Raw genomic sequence first — 13627 nt, forward strand, 5'->3', positions numbered from 1 at the left:
TAGGCGCCTTCGATTCGCCACTATTCTGCTCGCTATGTTTGTGTTCTGCTCGCTTGATGAACAAATTGTATGTGAAAGCAGCAACAAAGTTATCGATTATAGATTCGCCACTAGCGAGTATGTTTATACTTCATAAACCGGGTATAGCTTACTATTTTCCAGGCTGCCATATCTCTCTTAGACTGCTTTGATACAGGGAAACTTTTGTTGATTCAACTTTGCAAATTCTCTTTTGATGTTGTCGTCGTGATCACACTCCTTGCAACTGTTAGTTTTTAGTCTACCGCTAACAACAACATTGAAGAGAAAGAGAACACAAAGGGTGTTGACAGAGAGTGAGCATCACAAGTAACGAGTTGAAGCAACAACGAACGCGGTCTTACCAAAACTTTTAAAGTAATTCGATAGAAATGTAAATTTTGGGAGCTTCTTTCCAGTGCTACCAATATAAGTTTATTTATACCAGTTGCTTATCTATTCGCCATTTGCCAATGTTTGTCGAATTGAAGAGGTCTAATACCGCAACTTCTGTGCAAGCCAAATGAGGAGAATTTTTTATAGTACTCCTTTCATTCCCGATTTGTACTTGATGCAGAGAACGTATTTACGTTTTAATACGCCAATTGGACACATCAATCTTTTCAACGAATATCGCTGGCGATGGAACGCTGAGCTGTATGAGCTTTACGACGACATATACATTAAGATACAGCGGCTACGCTGGCTCGGTCATGTTGTCCGAATGGATGCAAACAGTCCTGCTCTGAAAGTATTCGATGCGGTACCAGCTGGTGGTAGTAGAGGAAGAGGAAGGCCACCTCTGCGTTGGAAAGATCTTATGGAGAAGGACTTGGTTTCACTTGGTGTGCCCAATTGGCGCCGGTTAGCACGAGAAAGAAACGACTTGCACGTTTTGTTAAACACGTCCAAAATCGCGTAAGCGGTTATCGCGTCAGTTAAGAAGAAGAAAATATGTCGCTATGGTGGGTAGGAGATTTACAAAAAAGAGAAAAAGTTTCTAGATATTTTATCTGTTTACTGGAAAAACAAAACAAAAGGATTTTTTTCACGTTCTCGCTCTTAAAAAATAGAAAACTTCATTATAAAATTATAATTCTTCTACTCGCGAAAGCCACAAGTCTACTCAATAAGACATTAAAAATTCAAATCAATCGGTTCAGTACTTTTTGAGAAATTACCAACGCTAACTGGGAAAAAATAGTTTCGCGAACAACACGGTTAACGCGCTTATACCTGGGCGTCGTACTCCAAACCAGTCTCGTTTTAAAGGACTGTACGTCTCAATTATAGTACAACGAATTTCAATATAAAAATTTGCAAGCATATTTTTGCAAGTATAAACTATAGTAACATGAAAAAAAATAATTCGAAATTCTAGACCAGAAAGGTGCCTTAATCTCCATTGTTCGCACGCAATACCTCACTGTCCGGCGTTATCTCTTTCCTTCATATTTTCATCGTATTTCTGTTTTGGGTTTGTCATTTTTACGATATTTGGAAAAAAAAAACATTTACAGGTATATCACTTTTTTTGTTTTTGAGGAACACTATAATAGTTATAAAATGATTCCGCCTAGTTTCTATATCAAACTATCTTGGCCCAAGATTTCGTTGAAGTAATTATTATTTTCCTCGAGTTATCGTGGATATGCACAGACAAACATAGTTAAATCGGCTCCTCACGTCATTTGGAACCTTTAATGTCTATGTATATACGTATATCTAACTCGATTCCTTTGAGAGGTTATATTCAACCGTAAACAAAACTATAAAATCCCTGCACGGATATAAAAATATTTAATTTCGTAACACTAAAATTAGTCATATTAAATAACAAACAAGATAGTGTTCACGCCAAGTAGACATTCTCGCTCTACGTAGCGCTTAAGGGGTTATACGCAGTTATGACTTTCAAAAAAATCGATTTTTTTATTGCATTTTTGTAATGTACATATATTCAAAAGTATACGCACGAAGTTTGAAGTATGTAGATCTAAGCAATACTTTCGGAGTTATACCTAAATATGTAGAGATGCCTCGGCACGTTTTAAGGTAGGTATTGAAACTATAAAAGTGTTTTTTTCAAAACGGCATTTTTCAAGTCGGTGTACACGATATCTCGAAAACGGCTTGTTTGATCGGTCAACCGTTTTAACTCAATCTTTAAAGATACATTTTCTAGTATTTAATGGTTCCTTTTGTAAATCTGATACTTATTTTCCATTTTATAATCAATTTACGGCCAAATTTTAACGTAAAAATCGAAATCATTTCTTTTAAAAGCTGCCATTTTGTGAAAATTCACTATTTTGATTAGCCGAACGATTAATTACTAGATAATCTAATATATTAACAAAATTTGTTTGGTTTTTTGATTTCAGATAATCCAATCCTGAGTTACGATGTACACCGTAAATCGTCTTTTTTTAAAGGAGGTTCCAGAAATCGCCTGCAGCGCGCTCTATAATCAACATTTTCATAAATAAAAAATTTTGTTACGTTCTTGAAGGATGCTTTTATAACCGCCAAAAATTTTCTAATTAAAATATTCTGAAGTTTCTTCAGGATAAATCCTTGACAACCCGTCTTTTATTTGCTTCATAACTGCGTATAACCCCTTAAGCTATTGGTTAGTTTGGCAAGTCAATTGTGCCAGTTTTCGTATTTAGCCTTCCTTACTTCTTCTGTTCCTGTAATACACACAGCGATTGCTTTTAATTTCTAATGAGTAGAAAATACAGTAATATTTTGTATACATAAATCCTTAATGAATACGTTTGCAAAACAATAATATTTAAAAATTTTATAAAATTTGCTTTTCGGATTTCGTTGGCTAATGCTAATCTACGTGATACTGCCGCTTTCCTCTCATTATAATTGTACTTCCAATGCAATTTCGCAAATAATTATAAAGCTAAGAGTCTCCACTATACTCTACATGCAAGTGTAGATATCTGTAAACAAATTATATGAGAATAAAGTATAGGGGTTTTCAGTAAGAGCGCTTCAACTTTTGAACTTTTTTGAATAAAACACAAACGGTTTGACTTTTTTAACTAATTTTTTTTTATTATACATTTAAGTATGAAATTCGATTTCTTTTGCATGACCAACGCGTGCACGTTTTACGAAGTCCAATCGTTGAACCCAATTTTCGACCACTCTTTTGCATAAATCGGCCGAAATTCCAGCAACTTCGCGTTCAATATTGGCTCTGAGCGCACAAATCGTCGCCGGCTTGTTACTGTAGACCAATGACTTCACATAACCCCAAAACGGGACGGCTTGTTAAATGGACCGTAAATTGGCCGTACTGCTCTTAAAGTAGCAACAACAGAACGATTATTTTCATAAAAAATTTGCACGATTTGCAATCGTTGCTCAAGTGTGTAGCGTTCCATGATGAAATGTATACTAATGAAGTTTACAAATGACAAGCGAAAAATAAAAAATATAGCGTCGTTCGCCCTCCCTATCGGAAAAAAGTTGAAGCGCACCTATTGAATAACCCTATACTTTCTCTGAATTATATATACAATCTGAAGTTTATCTATATATAATTAGCGCTTACACTCTTTATTGGGTGTTTGGCCGAGTTCCCTCTCCTATTAGAAAAAAGTTTTTCTATAATTTTGGTCTTTCATGCATGGAGATTCCAACCCAAGCACTTCCGAATAGTAGTTACGCACCAATCCTTTCAGTTTCGGTGGTGCACAATATACGACAAGTTTTTTCACTTTTTTTTAACAAATTTGTTTTTCTATATTATTTTTCGTCTTCACGTGACAACTTTGTTTTTAGTTTTCACTTTCTATCAGACAACTTACAATATATAAGTATGAATACTCTTTAGTAAAAATTTAGCCTTAGCAATTAATATGCAATTTTTTATTCGTTGCTGGATTTTCTTACTTTTACGACATTGAAAAAGTTATACAAGTCTTTACAGTTATATAAAAGTCACAACCTGTTCTTATTTACCGTTGCTTCCTGTTGCTTCTCGACTTTCAACAGTTTAATAAACAAAGAATGTACAGTACTGTAACACTTCTGTGTAGTATATCAAGAAATCGGGCACTAGGTACTTATCCAATTAGTTAAAATTACTTGAAACGGAGTTTAATTGCGTTTTAATTCTCAGCGTTAGTAAATTTGTAATATTTGGGAAAAGCGAGCCATTGCATAGATTTAGGCTTATTTTAAGGAAATATTATATATGTATGTACATACAAGTATAAATAAATGTGGGGCTGTTTAAGGGGGCAGATACCTGTAAATTTTCGAAAAAAACTTTTTTTTTTATAAAATGTTAATATAATGTTATGTTTGAAGCATTTTATTCCGCGAATTTTTTTTTCATTTTTGATTAATTCATAGAGAAATTATGACATTAAAAAACAAAAAACTTTTTGGTTTTTTGTATTCAGGTTACTGATGCCGATGCTACAAAGCCCGCCGATTGAGAAGACCCGCTGCGAACTTCCTGGGAGAATTGAGTGTACATCCGTTTTGTTCGTATTCATTGTCTATTCATAAATTATACTCACTTCCGTGACCAATTTTGCTTGTTAACAAAGGAGTGGGGAGCTAAGCAAAATCGCATTACAGTGATTGCATTATTTAAATGTGGCAAAAATGCAAGTGAAATTTACGAATTGCTGAAAAAACTTAATATTCCGAGAATCGTTTATCCCAAACGTCTGAAGTAATAGAGAGAAAAGTAAACGGTCGTCCTCGCGTAGTTCGAACCAGTGTAGTCATAAAAGCCGTTCGAGAAAGCAGAAAATCTTGTCCAGGGAAATGAATGTATCGACCAGATCCATGTCAAGACTAATTAGATATGATCTCCACATGAAAGCCTTCCGTCGCTCAACTAATCATCTTTTGACAACGTGCTTGAAGAAAATTATGAGTAGTCCCGACAGATGCAAGCAGCTTCTTCGGTGGCGCTCAGTTAACGGGCTTGAAAATATTTCTTTCACAGGTGATAAAATTTTGTCGAAGAAGTTTTTAATAAGCAAAACGACAAAATCTATGGTAAAACTTCTTAAGTCGCAAAAAATGTTATTCCAAAAGTTCAGCGTTGACACCATCCAGCCTCCGTAATGGTTTGGTGGGGAGAGCCTTGTAAAGGCGTTACATCTCTTAATTTCTGCGAAAAAAGGTTAAGTTTACCAGGATGTTGACTTAGAATAAGTGGTGAAGCAGTTGAGCAGTACTCTCTTCAATAGAGAGCATTGGACCTTCCAGCAAAAAGCACCCAGCAGTAGCTAAAAAAAATATCCCTGGGTTCATAGCTGCAGAAGATTGGCTGTCTGGAAGTCCAGATTTAAATCTATTGGACTACAATAGGTCCAGATTTAGAGAACATGATCTGTCGAAGAACTCACAGAAATTTGAAGGTCTCAAACAATCTTTGGTTCGAGCAACGTCGGCAATATCCACGGAATCCGAATGGCCTATTCGTCTTTCAGTTCTTCAATTGTGTAAAAGTAAATGGTGACCATTGACTACTGATCTTGTTTTTTAATATTAACATGATTAAATAAAACCAACTTCATTAAAAAAATATTATGATTTCATATCTATAAAGGACTTAATTTGTAACATTAACAGTTAACTTATGCCTCAAGGCTCGTTACATTTGAGCGTTGCTTGATATTTGAGTTTCTTAAAGGAAATAGGTTCTTTATTTGGTGTTGTCATAATTGCGTAATATTTTTGTATACATTTCACAATTTAAAAGATTCCTTAAGGTAAGTTGAATAGTTTCATTAGCAAATAAATAATTTTCATGCCGGGAAAATAACTTTTTAGGACACTATGCCAAGAGGAACGCAGCTATTTACCGCGGAGAGCGCTATTATTCTAGGTTATAGTGAATCGAGAGTCTCAGTTCACAAAAGAGTGCTCAAAGTAAATCCAACTAAAACTACCATCTACAACTTTTTGAAAAATCCCGGTGGATATGGAAAAATTAAAAGAAGAGGTCCGAAGACGACAGGTATAGCAGAGAGATAAGATGGTTGGCTGTGAAAAAAAAAACACCAGCCCTTACGAAATTACGAAAATTTTCTCAATATTACGAAGAGAAGACTACAGCAAATTTTGAGTGAAGATTCGAATTTAAAATATCAAAATAGACTGGCTAAAACGAAACTTTCACCACGCCACAAAGCGGCTAGACTCGAATTCACCGAAAATCATAAATTCTGGGAGGATGAATGGCAATCTATCATTTCATAAAAAAGTTAATCGCGATGGGCCTGATGGCTCTCAGAAGTATTGAAGAGATATTCGCGAGTTACGAATTGAGGTGCTTTTAGCTACCGTGGCAAGACCCCAATTTGATTTATTTCGCATAAGATGAATACAGAAAATTACGTAGAGTTCCTTGATAATGTTTTATTGAAATTTGTCAAAGACTTTCACGGTGAGTTTGAGTGTATCAACAGGACAATGCTCCACTCTACAGCGTTAAGCGTACAAAGCAGTCGAAAAATATTCCTGTGTTGAAATGGCCCACAGTTAGTCCAGACCTAAATACAATGGATAACCTCTGGAGTATTTCCGCCCTTGAAAATTATTAATTGTTTACAATAAGTGGCTGAAATAAACCTTTAAAATATTTTTTGTTTCGTTTTTTCTCTTCCTTATGCCGAAAGGTAAAATATTTAACTTCTGATTATTTTATTACACAATTTTTTTTTTGTTCAGTGTCCCATATGCCGCTTTTCTCTTCCTTATGCCTAAAGGTAAAAGATTTAACCTTTGATTATTTTATTATAAAAATTTTATTTTTTGTTCTGAACTATTTCGCTTAGAGTATTCCGAAGAAAAATTACAGTCGACAAAAATTAAATACTGCAAAATAATAAATGACTGCTTCAAATAAATAGCACTATTTGCTCAATAATAATAAGCGAAAAATAAACGATATAAGAGACTTATCAAATCACACAAAATTACTCGGGCTTATGTTTTTTGTTACTGCAATAAAGTTAGTATCAAGTGTAAAAAGAATCAAATTTTTTATTGGGGATACAAGTATACCTATAAAATAAAAATAAAAAAGTACTGAGCAAGTTATTGGGTCTCGAAGTAGGTATTATGTATTTAAAGGGTGATTAAAAAATGTAAATAGCATTAATTAAAAAATTCGATAACTTCATTAGAAAGTTCAAATATCTATAACCAATATTTGAAAGTAGAATACGAGTTTATTGAAATGGCTGCCTCTATTAGTTTTGAAATTACAAACCGCGTCTAACAAATTTCGTAATGCGTTACTGACTCCTCCTGGCTGCCCAGTGCTCATTGTTAGCGAAAGTCGTTTCCAGCAGCATTTTCGAAAAAAAATTTACCATTACACTAATAAGCTTCTCTGACTATTTTTGTAAATATTGCGGTGCTATTAAAATTAACTACCCCGAAATACATTGGTTCTACACACAGGTCATATTCGTTTAAAGAAAAAGGTTTTGTATCCATCATTAAAACAACGTAGCTTTTCAGAAATCATCGCCCTGATGTGAGCTTTTTGAATTCAAGATTACTTCGTTAATTAATATATACAGGCTGGCCCATCTAGCGTTTGGAATTTATTTTAATTCAACTATAAATATTTCACGGTGGTTTTTACAGTAGTATTCTACATTCCCTCAGCTCACTTTTTCCGTCAATTTCGCCAGTTTCGGTACTTACATATCCCACAAATGGTAACTGCACTTTCATATTTTAACTCTTGAGCCGTATCTGGATTAATCTAATGAAGTAAAATCGGAACTTCTAGGAGGCCAATTGATAACAACTTTTCGTTTTATTACTTGGTTTTTGAAGACAGTGCACAAAAGTTCGAAAGCTCAAATTGAGGAAACAATAGGAATACTCACAATTTTGTTGCTTTGGTGGCTTATTAGTTGGCAGTTCGGGCTTAGCATAGCTCTTTCGCATGAACTGCGAATTAGCTTGGTTTTATCCACTGCATCAAAATATCATTGAAAAATACAATTTTCGATTGCATAAGTAAGTTGCATACTTTACTTTTAAACTTCGTGCCTGATCATCAAATGCCAATCGTCAAAGAGTTATTTAGCCCAATATTGATCACATTGCCAAGCTTGCTATCGTGGCGCTACGTTACTTGGCTGCCAACAAAATATATTGTACATCGAGCTCGGTGTAAAGATACTTAGCGACTTCGCTCAGGGCTAAGGCATCAAAATTTCCTTTTCTATTGAGGTATTCAAGAAATTTTTTACACCCAATATTTCATTTATTGTCATTTCGGAAACAAATCGATATGCAAGTGAACCCATTCGAACACGGAATTAAGCACATACAAAGAATTTGGATTGATCTGACTAGCATTGAGCTTGATGCATTTATTGGTATTTTTTTGGTCATGGATGTACAATAACTCGCTCTAATATGCAGAAAGCAGAAGTTTTGTGGATGCTTCGGATGCTTTTTTCGAGCAGCAATGCCCCATCGTTTATTACACGATATACGAGTGTTCTATATTTTGATAGGTAGGTATCTCAAAAATTAAAAATATATGCCTGCGACGCTTAAAAATTAATTATAAATGTGGCGCATTTGCCGCTATCGAATGTAATGGTGGTCTCTTGGTCATTTTCGAAAGTACGGCCTTTTATTGCCGCGCGATCAAAATACGTGTCACAAACAGTCACTGGCACTGAGGGCATTAACTTCTCCAAGTCTATGCGAGGCTTTTCCGACTACCAAATGCGAAAATTCCGCAGGTTAATATAGCTATCGAGATAAAAATGAGCTCCAATTAAAAATATGATTTTTTGGTCAAATGCTCATTTTCAGTCATTTTATCAAGCGAAAAGGGACACATATTTTGAATTCTAACAACAAACTAATTTTTGGATATTTTACGGATGTTATTTTAGTCTGAAAATTAAAAAAAAGTCGATAGTTCCAATGCCAAAACGCCACCCTGTTAATGTGCTTTATAGTCGAGTATGCATGCTAATTAAGGTGCACCACTCTCAGGTTGTCTTCCCATCGGAATTATAAAATATATTATATTCCAAGATTAAAGCTCAAATATTTCTGAACAATATTAAGATTTATGTAAGCTGGGCCAATTTAAAAGTATTATACCTCCAAAAATTTATTGTTTTTGATATATAAAATTAGTTTTTAAATTGAGTTTTTTCCGAAAAATTCGCTCAAATGATAGAAGAATTCCAGCTTTAAAGGTTGACCTAAATATATATATATATATATATATATATATATAATATAAATGGCGTGTACACCCTTTTTGGGTGTTTGGCCGAGCTCCTCCTCCTATTTGTGGTGTGCGTCTTAATGTTGTTCCACAAATGGAGGGACCTACAGTTTCAAGCCGACTCCGAACGGCAGATAGTTTTTTTTATGAGGAGCTTTTTTCAGGGCAGAAATACACTCAGAGGTTTGCCATTGCCTGCCGAGGGGCGACCGCTATTAGAAAAATGTTGTTTTTTTATTAATTTTGGTTTCACCGAGATTCAAACCAACGTGAATTCCGAATGGTAATCACGCAGCAACCCATTCGGCTCCGGCGACCGCCCTAACCTAAATATGTTTACAAATTTTATCAACAGAATCAAAATAATGATGAGAAAATACCCTTTCAGGGATACCTTACAAGCAAGGTTGCCACGTATCGTTAAGTTTAACGTTCCCCGAAAAAGGGCAAACATTTCTGCTAAAATGATTCAATTTATTGTTATTATTCGTTTTCAACGTAAGCCAAATCGATGTTGAATTTAGTGCACTGGTTTCGTCCTACAAGCGATCAGCTTGTTTATGAATATATATGAAGACAGGCAAGACATCGTCTGTAAACGATGTACACCTTCGCGTTAGCAAAATAAACGTTTTTTCGTTAATTTATTTTCGTTTCGTTAATTCTGCCTTCAAATGAAATTAAATTTTTTTGTAAAGCTCTTCTTCTTACTCGTTGTGGAAACTAAATCGGTTCATTATATTTGTTGAGCATCTCTGCTTAGAAGACTAAATAGGACAAGAGTTGGCTAAACTATCCCAGTTTATCTTTCAGAAAAAATCAAAAAAATAGCATAAAAAATCTCATTATGAATTTGGATTCGGTTAATACAATTTTTAAACATTGTTAATCAGAGAGAGTTCAATCGTATGACGGAATTTTGCTACCTCGGAAGCAAAATCACACCAGCAGGCTGGACGATTGAAGACATCGTCCATCGTATTAACAAAGGTCGCGCAGCATTTTCACAATTGTGCAACATTAGGGTTTCAAATTCCATATTTGTCAAAACTAAGCTACGAATCTTCAGTTCCAACGTAAAAACGGTGTTGGTATATGGCTGCAAATTCTGGTCGCTTACATCCGTTCCCATCCGAAGGCTACAATTCTTCGTCAACGCTTGCTTACGCAAAATTATGGGAATCTGGTGGCCTTGAGTTATTTGAAACCAGAATTTGCTTATTTCGGCCAACGAACTCCCAATCGGGCTCATCCTCAAACGCAGACGATTTGGCTGGATAGGCCACACTTTGCGCAAAGATGCCGGCGAAGTTTGCAGGGCTGCTCTGTGGTGGAATACGCAAGGTGCAAAGATCCGCCGAAGACCAAAGACCTCCTGGTGACGCCTGGTAGATACGGTTAATAGATCCGTAAGCAAACTCTATTTGGAACTCCTTAAAACAACTTGTTCACAATCGAAATGATTTTAATAATTTTGTGCTGGCTCTACGCAACAACAGGAGCTTAAAGAAATTATGCTTGCATATATATTATTCAGACGTCAGAGCTTAAATTCTTATAAAATTTGAGAGAATTTCTTAGAAAAGATGTTTTGAAAACTAATTTTATTTATCAAAAATTCGATTCCTGGACGTATTTCCAAGTCGGTCCAGCCCACGAAAACTTATATTTTTCCGACAGTCTTCAAATATAATAAATTTTATAGTTCCGGTGTAAAAATTGGTGGCGCCCCCTAATGTACATTCAAAGTTTTCTTTTTATTGGACTAACCATTTGTTTGGATTTCCCATCTAATATTTAAAGGGAATATTAAATACAGCAGTATTCGACATAAACCAGTCAATGACTCACAGCTTACGAAACTGTAGAATTTGCGTCACGGCAGAGCTCTTCTCTTGGCTGTGTCTATGTATGATAAGCTGTTAGAATTGCTTTTATTTCAATTGAATAGCTAAAAATATAAAAACAAGTTAAGTTTAAAAAAAAATTCGGAACGCAAATGTTCATATAGGGCATGTCGGTTGGGTTAGCTACATCGTGCATACTTTTTTACTTTACTCCGAAATGTACATATTATTTACAGTAATCTTCTGTTTTAGAAATAGGATCCGTTAAATTGTATTAATGTCGTTCCAAAAGAGAGATTATTTTATAGAGCACATCCTCCACATGCCTGTAGACAAGTAGGGCAGCATTTAAGTGTAGAATTTACTTTAATTTAAATACGTGTACTCACATTTGCCTAAAATGCTAAGAGATACCTTATAGAAGCAAGACGATTATTTGTTATCTGTAATCAACGGCAAAACACAAAAAGCGAAACAGTTGTGAGTAGAGTTGGGTTTCGGGAATTTCCCGACGGGAATTCTCGAGAAATTCTCGATATTTTTCCATCCCGAATCTCGAGAATTGAAATTTTTAGCATTTCGGGAAATCCCGAATCTCGAGAATGTTTCAAGATTTCTCGAGAAATCCATTTTTTTTTTAATTTTTGTTGTCAAATATCAAGAGAAAAAACAATTCTTTCAAAAGTAAAAGAATACACATACATACGATTAATACCTCGAAACACCAAACTGTAACGGCCATTATGTTACAAAGAATCGCACACTACATACTAATTCGCAGAATCACATACAATTCACACCATAGTTTCAATTGCTATGCGAAAAGCCACAACAGTATAACTGTTCCATTTGTTTGTTTGTTTGTTTTTTTTTTGTTTTAGGGTGACTACAGAGTAAATGCTAGATGCGTTGTTATGCTATGTCGAGGGAAAGCACTGTAATATCAAGCGAATGAAGTTTAGTTTTATGTGTTTCTTATATGTAGCAGCAGTTAAGCAATTAGAAATGCTTTGAAAATAGTCAAGCAATTTCAATTTGTTCGCAGACTGCACAGACGACGTTTGTAAATTTATTTTTTGTAGTGAGCGGGTGCATTTCATTTTGTGGTACCTGATTAAGTACACCGGTACACCGTATAATAAAATATTTTGTGGTCCAAATATTACTTATTTTTAAGTTTTGAATCGATGTATCGTTGACTGTGAGTACCGGTTAGTTACTTCCTTTAAAAAACAAAATTTAAAACAAATTTTGAATTTTTAGCATTAAAAATCATGAGTTCAGAATACGAATACGACCAAGTGTGGCAGCTTTTCAAGCGATTTGACGACGAAGCAACATGTTTGAAATGCAATAAAATCATTACATGCAAGTCATCGTCAACATCTGGACTTCACCGTCACATGGAGAGGATACACAACATGAAGCGAAGGGAACATGAGGCTCCAAAAGAACAGCCACCAGCCAAGAAGACCCGAACTCTTCACAACTTTTTCAATACTTCTTCCTCGCCTGAATCGCTTGAACAAATTGTTGCGAAAATGGCTGCAAAAGATGGAATTCCAATAAACGCGATAACAAAAAGTGAGTTCATTCGTAATAGTATCAGCCGCTTAGGATTTCATCTTCCAAAGTGTCACAAAGCTGTTCTGGGTTTGGTTATGAAGTACTGCACGAAAATAAAAAGCGATTTGAAGATCAAAATTGAAAATTTTAAATCTGCACAGCGTAAGTTCAGCTTGAGCATCGACGAGTGGACAAGCGTGCGAAACCAACGTTACATGAACATCCATATATATTATGGCGATGGACAATCTGACAACCTTGGTCTGGTTCGCATTCAGGAATCATGTCCCGCTGAAAAAGTATATGAGCTCGTAAATGCAAAGCTTTCAGACTTCAATATAAAACTACAGTCCGACATCGTGGCTATTACAAGTGATGGGGCCAGTGTCATGATCAAATTTTGTGTCCAAAAAGCGTACGCGATTGTCAGACGAAGCCATTGACAGTCTGTGTTTTTTATAATAAAACACCATTTTGGGAAATAATGTTTACAATCACTTTTTTCCCCTATTTTAATAAGTATAATCTTGAATTATTTTTGTTTTGAATTTTTTTGTAATTATTTTTGTTTCACTTTTTTGTTTGCAATAATTGAGATAGTAAGTAATATTTTCAAATATTTTTTTATGTAATTTATACTTTAATAAAAATAAATAAAAATAATATTTTATGAAATTTATTGCTCTTACACTGGTTTTAGATTTTTTTTTTTAATTTTTTGGAATTTTTCCCGAATTTTCGAGAATTCTCGAGAAATCTCAAAAATTATTTTCGGGAAATCCCGCATCTCGAGAATTGAAATTTTCGTTATTTCGGGAAATCCCGATTCTCGAGATTGGGATTTTCTCGGGAAATACCCAACTCTAGTTGTGAGTTAGCAGTGTGGATTACACTCGCAAGTCTTTGGTGGGATAAGGATATTAATATT

This window comes from Anastrepha obliqua, chromosome 3, assembly GCF_027943255.1.
Source record: "Anastrepha obliqua isolate idAnaObli1 chromosome 3, idAnaObli1_1.0, whole genome shotgun sequence".
NCBI lineage: Eukaryota > Metazoa > Arthropoda > Insecta > Diptera > Tephritidae > Anastrepha > Anastrepha obliqua.